Source organism: Manis javanica, chromosome 2 (assembly GCF_040802235.1).
Source record: "Manis javanica isolate MJ-LG chromosome 2, MJ_LKY, whole genome shotgun sequence".
Classification (NCBI taxonomy): Eukaryota; Metazoa; Chordata; class Mammalia; order Pholidota; family Manidae; genus Manis; species Manis javanica.
Window position 1 is genome coordinate 211,930,121 of NC_133157.1, and position 23,403 is coordinate 211,953,523.

The window sequence follows — 23,403 nt, forward strand, 5'->3', positions numbered from 1 at the left end:
ATGTCCATCAACTGATGAAAGGATATACACAGCAAGGAGCCGGACAAAAGAAACAGCACATACTGTATGATTTTCTATATAAAATTATTTACAATGCAAATTGACCTAGAGTGGCAGAAAACTGATCAATTGTTGCCTGTGGCTGAGGCAGGGGAGCAGGAAGGTGTGGAAGGGAGGGATTACCCAGGGCACAAGAAAACTTTTGGAATGATTGATTTGTTCACTGTCTTGAGTGTTGTGATGTCTTATGGATGCATACACGTGTCAAACTTTTCAAATTATACACTTTAAATGTTAGTTCATTGTATGTCAATTATACTTTGATAATAGAGGGGTTTAGGAAGCTACTTAGATGTTCATTAATTAATACTAGTAACGCTAATTACCATTACTAGGGCATTAATCAAATGAATTCTGGATGCCTATATAACAGAATATTAAGCAGCTATTTTTAAAAATTAAGTCAACCTATATGTGCCGATATGAAATGATCCCCCAAATTATATTAGATGTGAAAAGCAAGGTACAAAATGATATATATTAACAGATGATCCTTTTTGAGTGAAAAATCGGCATTATATTTATGTGTATGTGTGTGTGTACATATATATAGACATATATAACATATATATATTCATATATATACATTTTAAGTGTGTGTGTACAGGAATTTCTTGATATATAAGGGATTAGCATATACAAAAACCTGGTGGTAGTGATTTCTGAGGATTGTGATTGTGATTTTGTGGGCAATGGAGGAAGGCTATTACTTCTCATTTTATTCACTTCTGTTGAATTTTTTTAACCATGTATGTGCACTGTTCTTTTATAGATTTTATAAGGAAACTGGTTTAAAAAGAGAGAATGAGAAAGACACAAACAAAAACTGGAAATTGAATCCAATTGAAATATAATTGTCTATTGAATATAATTACCAATTGAAATATAATCCAATTTTTTATGCCTTTGAATTATTATAGAATGTTATCTTTTTAGGAGACTTTAAAGATTATTCTGGGTTAAGAAATTGATTTTCTAGGTTTGTCCCAAATCATGAAAATATTCTATACCGCTATTATTCTTGAAGTCAGAAAGTATTATTTTTCAAAGGCCTTTTAAATAGAGCTAAAAAATAATCTTCTTAGTAGTATATGAGAGCCACAGCTGTACTACAGTACAGCAGATTCACAACTAAGGAAGGTAGAAGTATTGTTTTCATGCACATATTGAGCACAGAATGTAAGGAAATAAAAGGTGTTAGAAGTAAGATTTCTTCAGGAATATTATAGACTTGACTGACCTGAAGGACTCCTTTTCTCCACAATGATATAAGTAACCACAAAAAAAATGTATATAGTAGTCAAAGGATTTAAAGAAGGTAAAACTGTATGCGGTAACTAATTATCATTGGGATTGTCGTGAATGGGTTTATAAAGATTCTTGATATCTCCAAAGGGGTCTGAATGGATTAATGAATAGGTAATCTGGGAATTCCCATTCAATCTTTTGAGATTAGTATGTATTAAAGAGTTCCTCAACAAAAGCTTCCTTTCCATAATTCGAGAACTATTGTAATTATGGGTGAGGTTTTCCAGACAAGGAAATACATTTTTTAAAACTGTTTACTTAAGTGACACTAACTTCTGAGATAGTAGCACTGGCCATTTTTCCAAGTTGGATAGTCACTTTTGAGAGGCAGACATCACCCAAAGACAGATTCTTTTTCCCTGGCCCTTTTCTACAGATTCTTCTGATCCTTCTTTTAGTTATCACATTCAAATTGTCAGAATCGTGTCCACAAGTAGTGTATTCTAAACCTCAGTGTAGGAACCTTCATGATGTGTCTTGTCTTCAGAGGATTCCTAAATTATGTGCAGGATCGTGTGTTAGTGCAATGTGAAGTGAAGCTAAGTATAGTAACTATAGTCCCCATTTAAGGATCAGTTTTCATGCCTGTTGCATCAGCTTCTAGTGAAAATAAAATAAATACGTATAAAAACAGGTGGAGAGCTATGAACTTGTACATGACAGAGCATCTTGAGGGCCAGGATGGGGTTTGGGGCCAGGCAAAGGTGTATATTGATACATGTTTTCATTGGCGAAATTCTGTATGCTGAGCCCTGCTGGTTTGGGAACTTGACTAGCTGCCAAGTCAGAGCTGGGTGATGAGTAGTTCTCTCATGAGAGCCCAACTCAGGGATTTTCAAAATGTGGTCTTGAGGATTCTCCATATGATTCAGAGCTGGAGCACAAAATCACCACCTTACTGTTCTGTTTGGTTTCTGGCATGAATCAGTGATAGGATATCCATCATTGGTGTTTCATCAGAAACAGTATCAGCCTTTCCATTAGTTCCAGTCAGCTGGCTTCACATTTTCTGATGTTTTCCTCTCTGTTTTTAGTGGCAGAGAGTTATAATTTTAAGATGTTACAGCTAGGAATAATATCCCAGGTCATCTCATCTCAGCACTCTCATGGACGAGGAAATGTCTGGTTACTGCTTCAGTGGGACCCAAAGTCAGATCTCCTGCCCTGAGCTCAGTGCCTTCTTTCCTGCTATGTTGCACCGGTGTCCTCGGTATGTGAGGGGCATTGGGCAAACTCACTGAAGATTGAGCAATGATTTTAGGTCCAGAGAAGACTACTCTTGAGTCATGTTGCAGCAACATCAAGGCAGGCCTCATACCTCAGTAAGATCCCCACCTGGGAAACCAAGCGTAAAGTATAGCAAGACCAGCCTGACCTCAGTCCCAGCAGGGCATCCTTTCTTAATAGGTTAAAACAGTAATCAGGGTGTTCTTGGGAGAGTGTAGACCCTGCTGCAGCCTTTCCCACCCGCCGGGGGTTGCAGGGGGTCAGCAGCTCTCTGCTGAAGAAGCCCCCATCTCTGGTAGGACTGCTTGTGTCAGCCTGGCTCTGCCTTCAAAGCTGCCACAAAACCTTTGAATCACCATTGTTTTTTGAGATCCTGTTTCCTTTCTTTTTAATTAACAAGAACATTTCCTTTTGAACAAATACTGTGTTTTGTTTACATTTGGGGTGAGGTGTTTATATGTTGATTTCCACTTGGAATCCACATCTGCCTTTGATTATACACAACTGCTTCGCCCAGATGATCTTGTTCTCCAGCAACACACCTGTCTAGCTTGTTCCCATCCCCCTGGACAAGTAAGAGAGTCTGGAGGCCCTCTTTTATCTTGTGGCCCCATTGCAGTATAGGGAACGGTAATGAGTGTGGCCTCTGGGACCATACTACTAGCTGTGTGACTTTGGCTAAACTTGTTCTCTTTCCCTCACTTTCTCATTTGTACAATGGGTATAGTATTTGTAACTACCCTCATAGAGTTGTAGTGGGATGCATTGTGAATTGGGTTAAATCGCACTAAGTGTTCACTTAGCACAGCGCCTGGCACTTAGTGAATAGTAAGTAGTAGTGGTGGTGATGGTGGTGGTATTAGGAGTGTAAGTGGTTTTTGTTTTCCTTATTGCCATTTTTTTTCCAGGCCCTTCCAAAAGAACCACTGTTACCTAGAACTGTTGACCTCTGGGTCAGTGAGGTTGGGAGTTAGAGCCAAAAGTCGGGGAGGGATGATGACCGAGAAATGGGAGGGAATGGGAAGCTTTCAGTATTCAGGACACATTGCTTTCAGAAGGAGGGAAATAAAGCCACTCTCTTGCCAGGGGAAAACAGAATTAACTTTTTGACCTACCATGAGGTATGGAAATCTACCCCACTGACCTTCTGAAAATCGCAGACCTCAGAGAGGACGGCTAGCCTCAGGGAAACACAGATCTACTCTAAAGGTCTGAGGAATTCATGGACCAAATGGCCCACACCTGGACTCTAAATTTATTTCCACGTCCAATGCCATTCAGCTTCTAGGTACTAAAGAAAACAATTTAGATCTAGCACTTTAGAGTTTCCCATCCCAACAAGAAGGGACAGCTGCCATGGGAAACCGTGGGTCTTGGATTTGGTTGAGTGGTGGTCACCCTGACACTGGCTCTAATGAGCATAAGGCCTTTGTCCTCCCCTCTCTCCTGGTCCCATCTGGAAAATGCAGGGTTTGGACCAGATGGCCACAAGAGCCTTTCAGTTTGAATATAGCACTGAATCCACTCAAAGAAAGACCCAAACCTTATTCCCTTCATGCAGTAGGCCTTTGTGTTTATGCACGTTCCAAGAGAAGTGGTAAAATGTCAGATGTTAAGGAGAAAGGTTTCTCATAATGTTGAACAAGTCATTAGACTTTTACGACTATTTCCTCACCTGTAAAATGGTTATCAGTCCCTGGGGCCCTCCTTCATAGGGTGCTTGTGAACATTAGATAATAAAAAGATTGTAAAACACTGTGTAAATGTCAAGTGCTTTGCATTGGGAAAGAGCAACCTCAAATAGGGTAAGAAAACTGCATGTGAAAGATCGAAATGATGAATTTTCTTCTTTCTGAAGTTTAAAAAAATAGGTATTTTCTTCATTACTTTTTTACAGAAAACAACCAAGTTCTTTTTATATACTCTTCTATTACTGCTTTATAATAGCACAATTTGGGGGACTACTTTCAAATTCAGACCATGTTGTAAGAAGGTACTTGCACTGTTTTGAAACCAAATTGCCTTACAAGGAATTTAAGACAAGCTTACTGCACTTCATGTTCCAATCAACAGTAAACTTGGTGTATCTCATGGTCCACTATTTGCAATCACAAATTTATTTGCAGAGGTAAAATTTGGAAAGTTTAGAGAACACTATAGGAAGTCTAGTCTGCAGGGAGCTTCTTACAAGCTTCAGTCAGCTGTTCAGTCCTTTGCAAGGAGAAATACTAATTCCATTCCCTATTTCATTGATTTGGTACCTTTCTCGAAGGAGATCAGAGTTATTTTGTGGACTTAATCTATGTAATTCTCACACCATCTCTGCCATGTAAGTAAATTCTCACACCATCTCTGCCATGTAAGTAGCTCCTATTGTCCTCACTCTACTGACATGGAACTCAGCCAGATACGGAAACTGGCTTTCCAGGGGCACATGCACAAGCCAACTGATATGAAGAATGGGAGTTGGATTCAGATTTTCTTAATTATATTTACTATTCTCTTCCCATTTGTCCAAATTCCCCTGAGAATTCTGTAAGGGACATACTTTTATCTCCAATTCACAGATACTTATAAAATTGGCAAATTTGCTGAGCTTCCATATTCAGTGTTAGATAGTCTAGAAATTTTGATCTAAGGTACATTAGATATTAAGGTCCTGTCTGTAGTATTGTGTGGTTTAAGGAGTCAAATATACTTGGATTGGGCTAGCTCTGAATTTTGGTTTTCAATAAAATGTGAATGATGCTTGTTATGTTAGAGTCATGTCCATGAAATGGAGCAATGTGTGCAAAATGCTTAGCATAGGGCCTGGTGCACATGGCCTTCAGTAGATCGGAGCTCTCCCGTCACAAAGCAGACAGGTTCTTAGGTTAGTTCTTCCCTTGTTGATAAGATTTTTACTGAATATTTAGGCTTTGGTCAAGTAAATCCAAATATATTACGGTTTTCCTTTTAAAAGAAACTTCATGTGTTACTGTAGCCTTTTCCTTTCCTCAATTAGTGTTCCACACTGACTACAAGAAACTTGCTCCGAGAGGAGATCCTGCACTTTAGCTTGAATTTCTGTCAAAACAAGATTACCTCTTCACTTGCCTTGTGAATCTTGTGAACCAACTTCTGATTTCAAAATTCCTTGGGTTCTCATGAATGTGGTAGGCTACCCTGTATGCTTGGAAATAGTCCATCTTGGGTTCTGTGAGAGAGAGAGAGGAAAATTAGATGACCCAGTGGGTTTTGGAACTTGGAAGGGACAAAGTTGTCTGAGTGGACACTACACTGTGATGTCAATATCATAGGCGTTTATTACGGCCAGCAACCTTTGTCCCCACATGGGGGGCACATGCAGGAAATACAGTGTCCTGGGCTCCACTCCAGGCCTACAGAGTAAGATCTCCAAGAGTGAACCTGAGAATACAAATCTGTTCCTAATATTGTTTTCCTTGTGCTGATTTGGGAACCTCTGCTCAGGCCATTTTCCAGATGAGGAAGATCAGGCCCAAGAAGTGTCTCCTCCCAAGATCACACACATGGTTAATGGCAGACACCTGGAACTTGGCTCTCTATTGCAGTCAGCCCAGGGTTTTTCCACTGTTCCCCTAGGCCACTGCATCCACTGTTGATTCAGGAGACTCGTGTGAAGCTGTCTGTGTCTATACTTCCTCGTCTTAATAGAGATAAAAACTCCTGCCCTTAAAGGGCCCTTGTGAGGTTAAATTGGTTGAAGGGTGTTCAGTGCACTCCATTTCTTTCCTCAGCCTGTTCTTTAGACATCGGAAAGGGTGCTAAATTAAGCCATTTTGCAGAGATCTGAGTCATCTAGTGGCAGCTGTCTGTGCCCCAGTCGAGGTGCTTTGGTGATTGTCATCTAAATGCATGCGTTAAGCGCTATCTGTAGCACAGCACTCCAAGCCATGCTAAGTGTGTTACCCAGATAATGGTCTCGGCCCTTGAGAACAGCCACGGAGGCTAAGGGAACTAAAGGTTATTCACACAGCAAGAGAACAACGCTGATAGGCAGGGGATCCAAGTATATTGAATTCAGAGAATCTAATCTCCCAGCCTGGAAGGAGCTTAGAGACATCCAGTCTGCCTCTCTGGCTCAGAGAAGTGAAGTGTTCTAGAAAGTTAGGAGCAGGTTGCCTGAGCCACTCAGAGTTTTTCCCACCTTCTCATGGTGGAGCAGAATTGTTCTTCTCAAGGGTTGAAATGTAAGAGTGTCCATTATATTTAATCAAGAAGGGCTTTAGTTGGGAGTTAGCTTTTCAAGGGCACCTTGAGATGAGGCCTGTCAGAGCTTGGGATATAGCATAGGGGATGGTGGGCAGTTTTGAGAAGGTTTTGGCCAAAAAGGGTTATAGAGTATCTTGAACCAACTTGGAAGGAAGTCCTGAAGTATTGGATGAAGTTCTTGGTATGTTTTATACTGTAGAGGGAAATCATGGGAGGCCAAACTCTCAAATTTACTACCAATAAGAGGATTGGGATGGAACGCAATGGAGTTATCAGGTGGTAGGAAGCAGCTCGGAAGGGTGAAGAAAAATTTTTGCTCCCATTTCTTGACAACTATCATGTCCCAAGACCCATGTTTAGCATTTTACCTGAACTGATTTTATCCTCAGAGCAGTCCTACCAGACAGGTGCTGTCTTCCCATTTGCAGATGAGAAAACAGACTGTGAAAAATTAGGTAACTTGCTCAAAAGCACAGAGGTACTCGGGGTGGCAGCCCATGTTGTCTCTTTCCGTGAGGCCTTTTCAAGATATTGGGAGGAGAGAGAAATAGCCAGCCAGGAGGTAACTAACAATTTCCATTTTTATCCATAAGCAAAGAAAAGAGAAAAATGGGGGATATTTCACAGGATGCAGGGAAAGGAACAACACAAGCTCTTATAATAGTCTGAATTCTGTTCTAGAAAGGACAAGTGGAAAATGAGTAGAGGTGGCAGATCACTCACATGGTGATGTGACCCAGTGAGAATGGAAGAGGAAGGCTCACAGAAAGACAAGCATATGTCACATATAATAAGGGTTACTGATGATTTAGGGTGTTTAAGATTGAGAACTAGGCATTGCTCAACTAAAGGGGAAAGTTCAAAGTAGATAGGTAGGTTGATGTGTCATCTAAACAGATAGTATAGTGGCATTGGGTGAGATAGAGCCTCAAAAAATATCATTTATGGCCCTTTTATGTGCATATGTCACTGAACTAAGACACTATAGCAAGGAAGGACTAGGAAAATGACAAACTAGGACTAGGAGAAGGTCAACAAATAGCCATGTTGCCTACTGTGCCATGGACACTTACCTACCTTAAGTAGGTACGTGAGAAACACATGAGAACATATATTCTCCTGCCCTTAAAGGGCATATGTTCTCATGTTACCACATAGCACCTTGTAATGAAGGGAAGGAACAGGGAAAACAAAGCCCAGTGGGACCCTAGTGTCCATAGGAATAGATAATTGAATGGTTTTGAAGAAGATAAGAAAGACAGGTGAAGCAGAAGGCAAATGCTTTTATCTGGTATCCTGGAATCCAAGGGAAGAGAAAAAGAAAGGGAGAGAACTGTCGAGGTCTTTATTATGTGCTGAGTACATTAAATGATCAAGTATGCAATTAAATTAAATTAGATACTCAGTTAAATAGTCAGTCCTTAAAGTTAAGTGTGTTCCATTTTACAGATGAGGAAACTAAGGCTCTGAGAGGCAGTGACTTGCCTGAGAGCAGACAGCCAAGGGAGGCAGGATTCACCTAGATATGACTGTGAGCCCCTTGCTCCCTCCATGTTGCTACACTACCTCAGAGGTTGGATGGGGAGGCATAGAAGAGAACTGGTTATGTGCAGAGTCAGAAGCTATGAAAGGATGATGAGAATCAGAATGTACTTGAAGAAGTGATGAGGATGCTGGTGGTCTTGTTGAGTGAAACTGCTGCGGAGTAGAAATGGTGGAAGTTGACCACAAGGAAACTCAACATGGTTGGCTTCACAGTCTCATGTGCTGTGTGTGGCCTTTCACTGTCTGGAACAAAGATGATTAAATATTAGCTGCATCCAACTCACCTTTTTGGGGAATGCGAATTCCTTGTTTGAAAATTCTTTGCAGGCCACATTTTAGTCTACATGGAATAGGTTGGGCTTCCGCGTTTGGTGCATCTTTAAAAAATAGTGCCAAGTAAAATACTGGCTCCAGTGTGCAGTTTTTTCATATTTTGGAATTGATGGTCTTGTTGACAGCATAGAAATTCACAGCAGCAAAATGTCTAGAAGCTGTGAGAACCTTCTCCCCTGGTACTGTGACTTGGCCATCTATGTTCAGTGATAGCCCCAGTCAGTGATTGATGGGCTCCTTAATGTTTGTGAGATTATGGGTTGTATGAATGCAATTAATTGGTAGTTGTTGAAAAAATAATTACAATTTGGGGAAAAAGGGGTTAATCCATATGAGGTTTTTGTGATCTTGAAGAATTAAAAAAAGAATGGGCAAATGTTTTGCTTTAAAGATAGTTTAGGTGTCCATGGCACAGTAAGAAGTCTGTTTAATTTCACCGGGAAAACCTATTCCAGATACTGATTTCATTTCTGCTATCATTGCTAACTTGCAACCCTCCTCCCGCTCTGAGTATATAACAGGTCTGAACATGTGTCTACTAGGTAGTCCATTGACTCCTGTAAAATAATGCTGTGTTTATAAGGTTTCCTGAATACAATTTTCAAAATGTTAGTAATAACCACATTGCACCTACCTGCTGTACCTGAGTAACCATCTCTATTGCTCAGTTTATACTTAATATTGGTCAGAGTGAAACATGTTTTCATCACTTGAAATTCAAATTTTATTTGCTAAGTTACTAATGGCCACTTATTTCTGTAACAAATTAGGATGTTGTGCAAGTTTGGTTTGCAAATAGATTGACTCTTGAAGGCAGTGGGTTTGCCTTACGATCAAATGAAGTCATTGGAGGCAACTACCTAAATATTCAAGAAAACCTTTGTTTGTTTGTTTGTTTGTTTGTACCCTGATTCCTCTCAGGGCAAAATTTTGACAATGACTGTAAGGATAGAGGATTTAAAACTGAATGGTTTTTGAAACTACCGAGTCTACCTCCTTCCTATTCTCAGCCCTTTCTCAGGTTGGAGGAAGGGCAAGGTCAAGAACAATAGTGTTAAGTGGCACCAGCTCCCAGGTCACATAGCTGATTGCTTGCAGAGCTGGGAACTTTCAGTCATTCTGGTGCACTTTCCACCAAAGTACTATTTTCTTATAATTGACAAACAGTTGACTTCAAGGCTCTGTGTTTTTCTCTTCTAGATGGTGGTTGAAAAAAAAATGCCTTTGATATAAAAGCTCTTAAAAATATTTCTCATGCACTCAGATCAAAAGGACACAAAACGTTTTCCTGCCAGGTTTCCCTAAGTCCCTTTTGCTTGAATTCTCTTCTCACTTTTCTTTTCAAAAGCTATGTTCTTTCTACACTTAGAAATAACAAATCTTATTTGTTCTGACAGCAGTGTGAAAACATCTATTGCATCAAAATTCCCAAGCAAACTAAAAAAACCAATGGTCCTTTTCTGAATTTCGTTAGTAGTGGCAGCAAACATTTCATCAGAACCTCAGAAGCAATACAGAAAAGAAAAGAAAAATCAAGTTAGCAATTATATAGTTAATCTTGTACAAGATGAAAACCTGCATTATAAAATCCTGAGTGTTGTAAACTCTGCTTTAAAATCTGCCTGCAGGCTGTCTATCCTTTCAAAATACAGTGCCTGTTGTCATAAGTAGGATTTTAAATGAAATTTATTACAAGAGTAATATGTATGATGAAATTGGATGTTTATGGAAAAGATTTTTTGATACAGACTGAATCAGGCCATTGGGGTGCTTAAGACATCTTAGGATCTGAAATCAGACCAAAGGTTTTTAAAGGATTCTCTGTAAACTTATTTATAGCTCTAGCCCTGAATTTACCATTGACATAAAGAGCAAGCATGAGCAGACAAGCTGGGGAGAGCTCAGAGTACCTCCTCCCAAGATATGACTTACCCTAAGAAATCTTGTCAAAAATGTTGTATGTTTGTAATTAACATGCAGAGAGGATTAAGTTTAAAAAGTGCCCTGTCACTTTAGCTGCTATGGAAGAGTCATTACTTAGCAGTATCTGGTGTCATTCAGGTCTACCTGTGTTCCGTCCTCCCCTGGCATTCCTGAGCCACACACTCAGAACTAATACAGAGATGGCAAGTGGCCTCAGTCATTGTCTCTAAAGGCATCTTGATCACTCCCACCCAGGGGCCCAGCAGCAGCCCTCCTACCCTGCTTGGAGTCATCTTTCTCCTCTGGAGCCCACTGCTGAAACTCGTATTACTTACCACACTGTATTTTAATGGTACTTTCTGTTCCAACACTAGACAGTTAGTCCTTGAGATCAGGGGCTATGTCTTTCTGACCTTGGTATATGCAGGGCCCACCAGGCATGATAAGCCCTCAGTTAATGGTGGTGGGTGGGTGGGTGGAAGAGGAAGCAGTCAGGCACCTGTATACAGCTTACATTTCAGGAGACATAATTATACGGATTAAAATACCAAGTAACATCAGAAAACCACTTTAAAAGGTGTTTATTGCTTAACTTATTACAGTGTACGTAACTGTATTTGTACCTGTTGGAGTTGCTCTTGAACGCCTGCTGAGGGTGATGGGTGCAAGCCTGCTTTCTCTCACTCACACTTGGCCTTTGTTCATCTTACCTTCTTTTCCTTCAAGATTCCTCCCAGTGTCAGCATCTCTCCTGCCTTCCTGTTTAGAGCCTTCCTGTGAGCTCCTACGGCCCCTTAAGCTCATGTCCATCTTGGTGCCCAGCATGCTAGGCTATATATAGGTCACGGGTTTACTTGTATGTTTCAATCCCCAGCCTCTATATCCTCTGTGCCTCAGAAATAGTGGTGGTCAACAAACATTCACCAAATGAAAGTTGCACGAATCATACCTTGGGCTAATGAGGAAGAGAAAATATATTTTCTTAAAGTTTTACTCCTGATGCTAGGAAACCATAAACTCTAATACTACAGTCTCTTAATGCAACATGAAGGTTAACCACAGTCAGTTATTCAACTGCTGTGAGAGTTGTTCTAGACTGTCATTTTGAAATTAGGTTAAAACTTGAAAGCTAATGTTCCTTACTGTTTACTGACAAGGATCAAGTTTAATTGCCATCTATGTATTAACTGAAAAATAAGGAAATTGAATTAGCTCTCAAAAATAAGAAAAACAAGTCCTACTTTTAGTATTCCTTTTTGCTAGCTCTCATCTGTAAATCTGTTGTAAATTGAAGCATATTTGACTGTATCTCATTCTTTTTACTTCTTCTCGCTTCGCCAGTTTTGATCTCCCTACATGTCAAATCATATTTTTGGAATGAAATAGTCATAGGTTTTTATCATGAGCTACTGTACTGTTTAACTTAGAATTGAGAACAGAATGATAAAATTAGATACAAGAGGTCTCTGTGTGTCATCAAGTAACCTAGTCTACTTTTGGTAACAAAAATAAAATCCTCTTTAAATAATTTTAGCTCATTTTGAACCAACATTGTTAAGATGAATGGCCTTCGGTCTGTGTGAAGAGGCTGAGGAGCTCATCGCTCCTTTAATGGGCCCAGCAGAGTTTTTCCTGACAACTGAAACTTCCCTTTTCTTAATTTTACTCCATTTCCCCTAATTAGGACCGTTCTAATTAGTGTGCTCATTACCTCCCCTACATAATTTCCCTACCTCTTTGCTAGTCACCCTTCATGTATTTTTGGCCTGCCTCCTTTATTCGCTCTCTAGACTGTTATGAAATTTCGATATGAATATACTACCTTTTCCTTCACAGGGCTCGCAGCTGAGGGCCTCCGAGGGGGAGGCCTCCCCCTCCAGTTCCCTCACCGTGCTTCTCTTGTGTCTTAAGGGAATTTCTAGCCAAGGAGGAGAGCTGTAGTCAGAGACACTGGGGAGTGGGAGGCCGGCCGTGTCCTGCAGCGTCTGGCGTCATGTGTTGACTGTCCCGTGGCATCTCGCTGTTCACCACCAGGTCTAGAGTAGATCCTCATTGTAGCTGTGACGCAACCGCATCATCCTCATCATAAGCTCATAAAGGCAGAGATTTGAGACCTTTTTATGTTCCCTCTCTAAGTTTATTGAGTCTGTAAAATAAGTTCTGAGACCCTCTTTTCTCCACTCCTTCCTTATACTTTCTTTGTTTTGTCCCTGCCTTCCAGCCTCTTCTTGCCCTGGCCTCTGGGCTATCGTCTGGAGCCCACGAATGAAGTGTGTGCACTTAACAGGAGGAGAGCTAACACTTGGACACCCGTAGGCTTTGCAAACGAAAACAAGATCAACCAGTCATCCTGCTTTGGCTTTTCAGAAACTGTCCCCCCACCCCACCCGCCAGCTTCTCCATACTCATGATGTTTTTGTTACTACTTTGATATATACATTAAGTTTTTTTCCTCATTTTATCTCATCTTAATTATCCTAATGAAATAAACGGGAAGAAACAGGAAATTTAGCATGTATCCCCCAATTTATGATAGAACCAAGTGGTACCGAGGTCTAGACGTGACCCACCCTCCTGAATCTGTGGCTCCCAGAAGTCTTCTCTAGGTCTTACGCAGAACTCCTTTTCCGCAAAAAAGCTAGGGAGCAATTTTTAAGCCACCAAGGACCCCACAAGTTTGGATTCCATGTACTGAAACTGAGCCCCTACCATGTGCCATGCATGGGACACAGAGATGAACAAAAATGGTCCCTGTTCTTCAATTGTTTACAGATCAGTGGGGGGATGACAGTGGCATAAACAGGTCATTACCACTGATTCACTGAGTGGGCACTCCGGGGTTGGGGAGCGAGTGGGATGGTTTCCCAGAGGAAGGCAGCGGCCCTGGTGAAATGCTCTCCTGGGCTGCTCCTCAGTGCTGTGTGGCCCGGCCTAGGCTTTAGACACCACGGCCACTGTCCCTCCCGCTTCTGCCTCCCTACTGAGCTCTCTCTCTCTCAATTGTCACCTGTCTCAATGAGTGAAAAAAATCAGTACCTCTTGACATCTTTGGGTATGGATAAGGAAAAGGCTAAATGTTCCATGCTAAGCATATTATCAAGTACTGTGAATGTCATGAAGGAGGAAGTTTTAAAAAGTGTGATTTCTTCATGTTTACAAAATGAACAAATGACTCAGATCTATTGTACACATTCACAAGAGCTCCGTCCTAAGCTGGTCCCAATTTTGAAGTCATGTGTCTTTTGCATGTGGGGAAGGTTTCAAACAGGGTGGGAAGTGGAGGAGGTGGCAGTTTTAGAGACAAGACTTGGCTCTGGGCTGTGCGAGCCTGGCGCTCCTCCTGGGCTCTGTGCCGGTCGGTGAAGGCTCCCCACATCCTTAGCTCCTTCCTAACTTTCTGCCTTCTTTCTCCCGGTCCCTCCCGCTTGTTTTCCCTTCCTTCCCTCTTCCCTCCTCCTCCCTCCCTCCCTGTCTCTATGCTTCTCCTACATACATACACCCCATTTTACTTACTCCTTCCAGTTGGCAAGGGGCTTTTGGGGTATGTTTCCTGTTAGGATAACTTCAGACACGACCCTGAAAATGGAGAACAGATGGCAGAGCGTCTATAGATTCGTTATCCTTGAAGTCCGGGTGCCCAGCCCTGACTGGCTCTGAGCACTTTGCCAGCGGGGCTGCTGAGCTGCCTTTGGGGGGCCTTGCTGACTGTGTTGCTGATAGTATTACCAAGCCTTTCTAGATGTGGGCGCTCAGGCTCTGACTTTTTAAAACTCCTTCCATACTGAATGTAATTTGGAGATTGTTTTTTTTTTTTAACATGACTATATTGTGTCACCATAAAGAAGTAGTTTTAAATGGGTCAAAACAAATCTTGATACTCTGTCAAACACATGTAAAAAGGGAAAAAGCGTATTTAATTAATATCAAGATTCTGTGACATTTTGTAACGCCATGCTGAGTAAATCCTAAGGAGTAGCGCATTTGATTGAACTCGAGGCCTCCTTCACCTGGGAAACAAGTCTTTCCTCTTCACTGAGCTTTATCCCCAAAGGGGTGTCTTCTGTGGCTCTTGACCTTTTATCCTTTGAGGATTAAAAATTATCATTTACTTTTAAGAAGCTTTACAAAACAAAGTATGATATTAGGGCTAGCTTTATTCTGTTATTAAAGAGTTACATTCTATACAGGTATTTCATTGTTTTGTCTAGCTCTACTAAATTGGGAGGAAAGATATTACATAAATTAAGTTGTGATGTATTACCTTGTAGGGGATCAGATAAGTTTGAAATATTGCAACTGCCGTTGGAATACATCTAAAGTCTATCAGGGATTGAAATGGTGTCATAGCCCTTGTCTTACCCAAAATTGAAACACTGCAATTTTAAAGTTGAGCAATTACAAATTTTAAAGTTCTTTTTTTAAATATTATCATCTCTGGAATTGATTGCATAATTTGTTTCAGTTTGACAAATCAAATAAGCAAATCCATCCATCCCCATTGCCATCACTCCTACTTACTTCATGAATATTACTCGGTCTCATGAAGCATACTAGATATAAAAAGTGCATGCTGAAGAGTTATTCTTTAGGAATATTAAATATTGTCCTTGATTCGGTACCACAAGGTTACTTATTAATAGTTATGTCACCTGGGCATGACAGACTGTAATATTTTGTCATATTTTTCTATATAGCATTTTTAAGATTGATTAATCGTACTACATATACAGTTTTAATTTCATTTTTTCCACCTCATGTTCTAACAGAAGTATTTTCTGATGATAAAGATTATTTTTAATAACTGTCAGATTTTCTGAGTGGTGATGCCACAGTTCAGTGAAATTCTCAGTCTGTCAGATGTCTAGATTTCCCCAGTGTTTCTCTATTATAAAAACTGCTGTGTTTGAATATCATTACATGTAACTCTGCCCTCCCTGGGTAAATTAAACAAACAAGATAATTTACATTATTTTTTATAACAGATTATTGTTGCATTTTCCTATGACATAGTTTGGGGCAAGGGAATAGAATCAGAAATGATCTAAGGACATAATGTAGAGTAGTTTATTTTTTGGAATATGACCTCTATCATCTTGCCTTTTTATGGTTTGCATTTGCACAGAAGTGGAACAGAGAATATAGAGTAGAATGACTTAGGGAATGTAATATGGCTCCATTCCTAGAAAAGTCATAATTAGATCAAGGACCAAGTTGTCTTGTCCTAAAATATTTGCCTTCAAACAGTCTTCTTAACTGTTTTCATCTTATTATCTAGGTCAGTTTTTATATATATAACAATATTCAAAGCATTCTCTTGTTTGTTAAGTTCCTGTATCTTGCCTGGCTCACTGAGGATATGAAGATAAATCAGGCGGAGTTCCTTCCCTTTAGGCATTCACAGTCTGGTAGGGAACATAGAGGAGTAAACAAATGATTATAGCATGTACAAAGATACTGTGGAGACTGAAGGAGGACTCACCTCTACTTTAGGACTTCACAGAGGAGATACTTGAATTGAGTCTTGAAGGGTGGTCAGACGTTGCTGGGTAAAGGGATAGCAGAGGTGCAGAATAGTGTGACAAGTTTGGGATGGATACAGGGGTGGGATTGAGGTGGGTAGCAGTAAGAGATGAAGGTGCGCTGGGCCAATTAATGAAAAGTTGTTATGCTTAGGAGGCCATGGTTTTAGAAGGAGAACGAGCTGCAGTAGAAAGACTGGACTGCAGAGAAACTGAAGCAGAGAGGCAAATGAAGAACTTTTTGCAATGTTCTAAATAGGAAATGCTAGGCAGTTGAATTAAGACAGCAGCAGTAAGGATGAAATGGAGGAGACAGAGCCAAGGTAATTTAAAGATAGAGATTGGAAAGGAGATAGGAACAAGTTGCATGTACTGTCTTGGGTACCTGGATGGTGGGCATTTACAACCTTCTAAAATAAGAAAACGTAAGGAGAGCCCAAACAGGATTTCTCATCTTCTGATCTTTGCTTGCTTTATACTATACTGTGGGTCTAAATAATGAGAGTTGCAGACTGTCTCCATGCTGGCTTATCAGTTTTCCTATCCTGTGATTTTTCTAGCTCATTGTCCAGAAAAAAGAAATCAAATGAGTGCATTAGATTTTCTTCTTTTGCTTGGTAACCTAGAGATGGTCATTACACCTTCTCTACAAGAAGTACTAAAAATACTGAGTTTGGGGGAGTTTTCATTACTTACTGTCTTGAAATGTATATTGTATGACCAGATCTCAACTGATTGGGTTTTGTCCCACCATTAGAATGCATTGAGTTCTGATTATATTAAAACCCTCATATACTGACACATGACATATTTTGACAGTATTTAAAATAAATGGAGGCAAATTAATGCTGGCCAGCGGGGTACAAAGGACATTCTAAAGCAACAATATACGGATTAACAAGTACATGATAGTATGAAAGGCTACATTCATCTTACTAAAATGTCAGCTCATTTGGAGGAAATAATCTGAAACTCTTCATTCAGTTTACTTTCAAGATCTTCAGAGGATTGTATGGGAAGAGCCACGGAAGTGAAAGCTGACAGCAAATTGAAGATGTTGGCAGTGCTGTGTCAGCTACCACTGGGCTAATTGAGGCCTTGCTCTGCCCTGGGGCATGGAAAGGCTCATCCCGTTGAGAATCCTGGGTAGGGACAACCTTGTGGTTTCTCTTTGCATGCCTGAATAGCACATCATTTTTATTTAATTGAGCATGTATGTTCACAGGTACCCACTAGTTGTTAGCTCTGTGGGAATTTCAAGAAATAATACTAATAATCATAACAATATGTTTTGATTGCCTACTATGTGTTAGACACCATTCTGAGAACTTTTCATACATTAATTCATTTAATCCTCATACAGTTCCATGAAATAAGTACAATTAATAGCTCTTTTACAGCTGAGGAGGTTGAAGCAAAGAAAGGTCAAGTGACTTGCCCAAGAGCACCCAGCTAATAACATGATGGAACTAGGATGCAGACCCTGGAGGGCTGGCTACAGAGTCTGTGTTCCCAGATAGTATAATCCTCACTGTCTGAATGTCCTTCCCAGTTCTTACCACACTTCCCTGGAGAGCCTGGCCTAGTCATCACTTTCTCTTGATTCCTCACCCCACCTTCAGAGATCCTCTAGGTCACTCGTGTACTTTGTACAGAATACATTTATTATTTCACTCATTGCACAGAATATAAATATTTATATCTGTCTCCTGCCATACCAGATCTTAATCCTCTTCATAGCCACACCTGGCATTTGTATAGCATTTGGCACAGAGCAGATATTCAATAAATTCAAGTTGGGTTGAATTGGCTCACCTTGAACACATAGTGCTTATCCTCGCAAAGCTTTCAGTCTGCATCCCTATGAAAAAACTGAATAATGAGGAACTTTAAGCCAAGAATGTGATATGGTTGGCAAATGTGAGAATTCCAAGAGGGAGACTGACTCTCAGGATTAGATTGGATTGCTTTGGATTGCATAGAGATAGCTTCTCCAAAACATAGAATCTGAAATGAGTATAGACTGTAGCTAAGAGAAGGAAGAACACTGATCAGAATATTGACCTGAGGTGCCCGTGAATGAAATACCCTCATTTAAAGGGGCAGCAGAGTTGCATCAGAAAATGAAGGCTAAAATTCCTTCTCATTGACACAGATCAGAGATGAGCTCCTCAAAGACGCTGACCTTCTTCTGTCCTGGGAGCTTTTTCCATAATATCTGGTATGTGCGTAGTCCTCCCAAGACTATATATATCTGCCCTGTATATATTTGTCTGTGTCACTCAGCTCCCAGAGGGCAAGGACTGTTTTTGCCAAGCATCATGCCTGTCACATAGTAGTGATATAAATAATAATAATAGCAATAACAACTTAAAATTGTATAGAACAGTGATTATAAGAAATAAATATATACACATGATAAATAACTCCTACTAGATTCTTGTTATATTCCAGCCATTATTCTGATTGGATTATATTAACCTAATCTATGTTTGTTGAATATTGCCATCCCGTGAAGGTCTAGAAAATCTTTAATTCTGTGGTCTTTATCTGGACATGATCTGCATTTTAATTCTACCAAAGCTGTACACACACAGCAGAGTATTAGCCTGTGCCAGAGGTTACTGGAAACTAAGATTCAGTTCCTTCAGTGGCAACTTGGCCCAGCCTAACAGCTAGTATTTAGGACAGGCCACCAGTCCCAAGAAGAAACTGAGGTACAAAGCTGGACACCCAACAGTACAGTGGAGTGGACATCAAAGCAAGACACACACACTGCTCTCAATTCTAAGCTGCTGACATACTTCTTTTTCCACTTAGTTTAAGGTACATCCGAGTTTACAGGCAGGACCACTTGTAGCCCCAGCTCTCCATAACAGGGTGAGAGAAACAAGTCAGGCATTGGCAGGGACACATATGCAGACCCTATAATTATAGATGGAGTCTCAAACTTGGAGTCACTGTTCTTTTGCACATTGCGGAGGCCCCAGATCTTCATGTACCAGCTCAGCCTCCCCAAAATTGCTGTCCTAGAATAGTCTAAGTAAAATAATCTTGTCCAATAAGTATTTCAAGCAGGCACCAAATATTTGTCAAGTATATTCTTCAGATGCTACTAACTTTCAAGAGAAAAGTACTTTTAGAGAAATATTCAGACTTAATTGAAAAAGCACATAGCAATCAACTTGCATTCCCAGCTGGCATAAAACTGCCTCACTGGTAGCCAAATTTGGGATGCCTGAAGACAGACAAGTGACTAATACTAAGGTTGTGTGTGGCCAGGATCAAATGTATTTTTTGGCCACAAGACCATGTCTGGAGTCTCCTTTGTAATTACCACACAACGTACTGTAATTGTAAAACTTACATTTACTTCCTGCCACTGACATGTAATTCAGAGTCCAGGGCTGCACCCCCAGCTAGAGTGAAGTCCTCTCTGTTATTTGCCTAGAACCTATAAAATCATCATATGAAGTGTGTGTGTGTGTTTGTGTGTTTGTGTTGCCACATCAGTTAAATATGGTAAGTATATCCCTGTGAAAAATATCCACTATTGCCTTGTTAGGTGAAGCACTTTACTAACCATATGTTTATTGAGCACATACTGCTACATACCAAGGATATTTTAGACTCCATGAAATATCAGTGAACAAGACACAAAGTCCCTACTTTCCTTGAAGAGAATGAGAAAGGGGAAAGGGGGGAAGAGAGGGAAAAGGACAAAAATATTGTGCTTACAGTATGGGCTGTATAGTTACAACAGAGAACAGATGGTCTCTGACTGATGGTAACACTGCTTTTTCAGCTTTATAAGTGAAACCCACTCAGCAGAAACCATACTTCAGATTCTGGATTTGGGTCTGTTCCTGGGCTAGTGATACGCCCTACAGTCTTCTCTCGTGGGACACTAGGGAAGGCCTCTCCAAAGAGATAACATTTAAGCTGACATTTTAAAATGACAAGGAGTAGGACAAGCAAAGATTAGGAGGAAGAACATTCTAGGCAGACTAGCATAAAGACCCCAAGATGGTAAAGAGCCTGGTATGTTCCAGAAACAGAGAAAAGACCAGTGTAACTCGAGCACGGGGGGTGAGAGAGAGACTGGTCAGAGAGGTTGGCTGTGTAGGCCATTGTAAGAAGCGTGCCTGGGGGGGCTGTGACCCTTGTGCAAGCAGAAGTCTACTTACAGGCTACTGCAGAGGGCTGGGCAGGAGGCCACAGTGGTTTGGACGAAGATGTAGTAGAAATTGAGAGAAGGGGCTAGATTTAGATTTAGGGAATGTACTTTAGGACTGGTCAACAGAACTTGCCAGTGGTTTGGGTGCGAGGAACAAAGGAAAAGGAATAATCAAGAATGGTTCCAAAGATTTTGGCTGGAGCAACTTGGAAGATGATGCCTGCGATGAGGAAGACTGAAGGCAGAGCTATTTAGCTCCGCATTCACTGCCATAACTGACTAACCATGATCCAACATTTTGGGTTCCCATAAATGCCCTCCCTCTCACTGCCCCATAACTTTACATCACTGGAGAATATTTGTAGTCTCTTGGAAATCCTTGATTGTTCACGTAGTTACTCCTGCAAGCATTTTCATGGTTTCGCCTTTTGGTGTTCATTTTACGGCATCAAGAAGTTCACATTTAAGTTCGTAAGCTGTGGGTACTCCATAAATGTTAGTCCCTGGCCAGGCTTCCCTCCTCAGCCTATCACCTGGGTGCCCTGGACCCAGACAGGGATGTCAGGTGTGGATCTGAGATCTACCCATCTGGTCAGAAGTTGACAGCTGGCATGTACTTCTAACAACATACCTTGTATGTGTATATGGGAAACAGTATGCCTAATCTCTTGTTTTTCTCCTTGTAATAAGAAAATTTTGTGATGTCTTTAATAGCACTTAAACTGATTTAATTTACTAAATGTATTTATCATAAATTATTTATTTATCATTATGCTGATATTTTTCCCTTTTGCCTTAAAAATTCTGTGGGGGCCAAAGTTTTCTTGTCTAAAAAATGGGAATAGCAATAGAATTGTTCTTTGTGGGTATTTTGTGAGGATTAAATTAAATAATGTATATAATAGAAGTGCTTAATACAGTAGCTGCTCTGTAACATTCAGTGAACTTGAAATGTTGTCATTAATGAAACAGTAATCTGGGGAAGGGAGGGGTGGCTCCTAGGCCAAAAAAATAGAGCCATACATTTATTTATAAATCCCTTTGGACAAAACCTATGATGTCTTTGGATTTCATTTTATCAGATATGTGAGAGAATTAGGATAACTCCAGTTTTAAAACTTCTGTGATTCTAGTAAGACAATCTATATTTTTCTCTCAAATCTTCTTTTTGCCAAGCTTAACAGATAGTTTTGTCTTTGAATCGGCTGTGATACTCACTGTCAGGCAACCTTTTGTTAGTTCATTGTAGAATCCCAATGTTAGAATCACTTTCTATAAATAATAGATTTCAGTTGAGGACATGTTCTGTCTCAAAAAGAAGTTTAGCTATTGAGACTCTTTCTCTTTCTAGATTCTTTGTCCCGGGGCTGTCACTCCCTTTTGGCATTCCCCCTCCGTCTTACTTTTGTTACCTTCTTTCGTGGTCACTGACATTGCTAGCCACCCACAGTTTCTAAGTTCCCACTTGGCCTCCCCTAGTGGTTTGGCATTGCATTTAAATTGTGCTTTCTTGCTTCCTCTACCTTTTGGAATTTAAAAATAGGAGGGAAAAAAGACCCCACAGTCTTTCACATTGGCTGAACTCTGTTATTCATCTAACAGATTTTCCACTGAATCCATTGTATGACATACACAGTCAGAAATCTGCCATCCCTTCAAAATAAGGCCTTTAAGAAATGGACAGAGGTACTTCAATTCTGATTATCAAACACTGTCAGAAATGGGTGGCAACAGCCACAGGAAGAAGCTTTGGAAAATGAATCAAAGAGACAGAATATTCTCAGCCCTGCTCCTTGACTTCTTTGCTTATCTGTCTGACTTTCCTGAACCATCATGAGGAACCATTGTGTGTTGATAAAGGACTCTTTTAGGAGTCTTGTTCTCTGAATACCAAAGACAAGTCCCGGAAACACAAAAACCCTTCAGAGGTCTAAGGAGCATTATTACAGAGGCCCCACCCCACGTCATACTGAGCATGCTAAATGATGGCAGCCCTCACATTAAATAGTTTTACTGATGACAAAATTTTTTGAAAATATTTTTATGATTTTGCTTTGGAAATAGGTTGGCTACAAGTAACTGATTTAAAATAATTGGCTATTAATTTATCAGCAATTATCTTAGCATACTTGGGAATTACGAAGTTAAAACCTTAATCTTTCCTACATACTGCTGCCAAATGAAATATTTTTAATTGCCAAATCAATAATTAGTGAAGTTAACCTAATGTTACATTTTGTAGACCTTTAACATATTTACTCATTCATTCAATTTTATAGTTATCCTGTTCTGAAGCTGACAAATAGTTTCTAAGGTCTCAAACATTTTTATGGGCCCTTGAAGAGCTGGAGGGTCTAGGCACTGTACCTTAAGACCCTTGAACATGCTGTGCCTACAAAGTAGTAAGCTTAGAGGCCTTCAGTTTTACTGTCTTTAAGGAGTCAGAGCTACTTCGAGGGACATTTCTCTAAGAAAATACAATAAGCTGGCATACCAATAGCACGTCTGCTGAAACAAGTTGAAACTCCCACAAAAAAAACCCAGAATAATTGGGGGCAGACTCCTTGAGTTCCAGCTATTCGTTCACTGGGTGACCTTGACCAAGAGCTCTGTGGCCCTTTTCCTGCCCCTAGTAGTACTTTTTCAGATAGATACTCCATCTGGCTAAGGCGACAGGCCAGGGCCATCAGTTCTAGGAACTGAAGAATGTGCAGAGCCATCTGAACTGGACACAAGGGTTTCCCTCACATACTAAATGCAAAGCAATTTTAATGTCTTTACTATTTTGCCAAAATGAAAGAAGGAAGGGAAGGGAAAAGAGAGGACAGGAAAAGGAAGTGGGGAGGAAAGACTACACCATTAACACTTGTGTTTAAGAAGCTTCTGGTCTTTAATTTCTGTGCAAAGTGACAAGTTTCCCTTCTCCAGAGAGAAAGGCTTTTCATATGAGATACTCAATCTCACTATTCTGTTCAAATGTCATCTATCATCTATTTTCCCTCTGTGAGTGGCAAGTGTGATGTAATGAAAAGACCATAGGTTTCAGAATCAAATAAGCTACAAGCTACTCAACACCAG

The 23,403-nt window shown here is 40.3% G+C and overlaps 1 protein-coding gene across 2 annotated transcripts in view; it reads left to right on the plus strand.

The window, feature by feature from the left end:
- The window catches only part of NSMCE2 (NSE2 (MMS21) homolog, SMC5-SMC6 complex SUMO ligase), a 213,630-nt gene that overhangs the window by 181,457 nt on the left and 8,770 nt on the right, over positions 1-23,403 (plus strand). The gene's annotated exons all lie outside the window — the stretch shown is intronic.